This window comes from Pterocles gutturalis, unplaced genomic scaffold (assembly GCF_000699245.1).
Source record: "Pterocles gutturalis isolate BGI_N339 unplaced genomic scaffold, ASM69924v1 scaffold6145, whole genome shotgun sequence".
NCBI classification, from domain to species: domain Eukaryota; kingdom Metazoa; phylum Chordata; class Aves; order Pterocliformes; family Pteroclidae; genus Pterocles; species Pterocles gutturalis.
Genome location: NW_010138090.1, coordinates 1 through 2751, shown reverse-complemented (window position 1 = coordinate 2751; position 2751 = coordinate 1).

Here is a 2751-nt window from a genome sequence, read left to right as displayed (position 1 = left end):
TTGAAAGCAGGGTTGGTAGTCCAAAAACCAATTGAAATTCAAGTTCGCAAGCGCTTCCCTTAATGTTGTGGCTAATTTAAATCCTTATAATGACTTGCAGAACTAGACAGTACCAGAAAACATTTGAATAATGAATTTTCCCATTCCACTCTTACTTGTAAGAGTGTTTTGTCCCATATTCCTATGGGCATATCCAAAATACAACAAAAACTTCCCCAATAAATTTACAGCTAGCTTTAAAACGTTCTACCAACTGCGTGACTCTCTACATCATGTACTTAAGAATCCTTTAGTAAAAAACACATTATTATTATATAAAGGATTGTAAACCAAAACCATGACAGCAGGGCCTGTTCTCACCCTAACACAAGGCTATTTTAACCAAGGCCTACAGCTTTTCTCATTTTCTCAGTGAGCAAAAAAAATGCTCAAAGTAGCAGTACCTCCCCTCCAAAGAATTCAATGCAAAAACCGACACTTCAACTCAAGTCAGAGACTAATTTGCAAGGCAGCTTGCTGCATGCTTTTAACTAGAAAATAGTTAAAGGGGGTTAAAGATGAATACTAAATAGTAAATACATAAAGATGATCAAGTCACCTTTAAAGCAACTGCAGTACATTGTAATCAAATTCAGCTAAAGAGGATCCTTCCCTCCTCCCCCAAGAAACACTTAAGTACCTCAAATGACTCGAGCCGGTACTACAATATTATCTTCCATTAGTATTTGGCAGTCATATTTTTAAGTTAACTAGATCTAGTCCTGCTTTAAAAATGTCATTAAGACATTTATCCTAATTCATCAGAGGACCAGGACAAAGACTTGTAAAAAATAAATTACCAATAATTTAAGATAATGCTAAAACACTGTCTTATCTTCTGATGTCCCTTATCTGGTGATGTGATTTTGCACTGGGTTAATGGGTTTGGGTAGTGTTTCTTCTTGCAGTCAGTGAGAATGGCTGTTTACAGAGAGACAATGCTTCACCCACAATTCCAGGATCCACTGTTCGGGTAACACTTTATAAGACCAAGCACTGGATCTTTCAAACATTTCCTCTTCAGTTTCAGATTGCAGACAAATTAGCCGCTTGATCTTACGCTTCTGAGTCAGTCAAATTTTCTGTTAGTTCCAGAACAGGCCTGAGAGGACGACATGCACACGCAGAGGCTGGCAGGTGTTTCTTCCACTGCTTTTGTCTTTTGAAGTGCTACAGAATATTTCATTACATGGGTGTCTCCAGCCTTTGACATACAGATTCCAAACCTTCCCATGACAAACAGCTTAACCTGTGAGCGTGTTGTATTTTAATAGCTAAAGATAAAATTTTCCAAAATAACTTCACCAACTATTAATTTTTAATAAACCCTTACTCCACAGAGTTTGTTACAGACAGCTTAGTAATCAGGATGCAAGCTCAAACCAGACACACTCTAAAAGTCTGCAAGTCTTACTTGGCATAAGATGAAGAAAAAAATCAGTTCAGAGCCTCGCTGATATTGGTTGTGGGCAGAAAGACTGCTTTCTTCCCAGTAATAGTGTTGCAAGAATTTGGAATCATTTCCTCAACAGCAAGAGGAAAGCCAACTCACCGCCTAAACTCTTTTTTAAAAAGGGATTAACATTTTCGTTTCTGGAAAAAAAAAAAAAAGCACTCCTCCTGTATTTAGAAGGAACTACTGGGTCCAAATCCAACATTCAAAAGCTATCTACACAACCTGCCTGAAGAAGAAAGGGCTTGCATACTCTTGTCAAGTTCCTCCAGCTTTTTTTCCAGGCACTTCTGCAGAATAATGCTGGTCCACACGTGTGTTAATGGCTCATGGTGTCGTTCACCCCGGCCACCTCTCCCTGCGCACTCAGACTCGCTGGCTATCCACACTCCTCTCCAGTGCTGAGGTGGGATGTTCAGGGGTGCATCCTCACGCTAAGCTTAGTCCAATCTTCAACAACAGCAAGATGTAGAGGAGTTCCTGGCCTAACACGAGGTCTAAGACAGCCAAGCACCAAGAACCTCAGCCTTTGAGGCATGTGAGCCGGGGTTCTTGACATGGCTGCTGAAGGTACAACTGGAAGAGTGATGAAGACCCTAAATATCAATCATAGTAGATAAGAAAGGATGGTTCCCTCTGCACACTCAGAGGGACAGAGATGCCTACCTCCCTGGTCTTTCCAGGCTTTACAGCTCCCAAAAACAGGAGAAAAAAGTATTTTACCAAAAAAACAAACAAGCACGAAGGAGGTCAGAAGGAACTCAAAGGCGAGCTGATGTAGTGTACCATTACCATATATAAACACCTCTTTGCCCTGCTGCTAGGTGAAGCCGGGTTTCTCAGCAGCGGAGGAGCCCAGGCACCCCTGCAGCTCCTCAGATAAGCTCTTTCCAGTCAGGCAGGTGAGGACACATACCCCTGCCCTGCCCGCCTTCCCCTGCAATGCTGACGAACCGCCTCATGCAGCCTCGTCCACACCCTGCTCCCTCCCTAAAACTCACGTCTATCGCCCAAGTACACCTCAGATTTTTTTAAAAACCGAAGCCCCCCAGAAGCAGCCGCAACCACCCGTTTCTCACAAACGCCGCTCGCGTGTGGAGCGGGGCTGAGGGGCCGCAGGGACCCTCTCCCCCCCGCCCGCTCTCCTCACAGATTTTACCCCCCACACCCCCATGCCCCGGGGGAGCGCTCACCAGAGGTGTCCCAGAGGCTGAGCTCGATGCGCTGCGTGTCGATCTCGAAGCTGGCCGTGTAGTTCT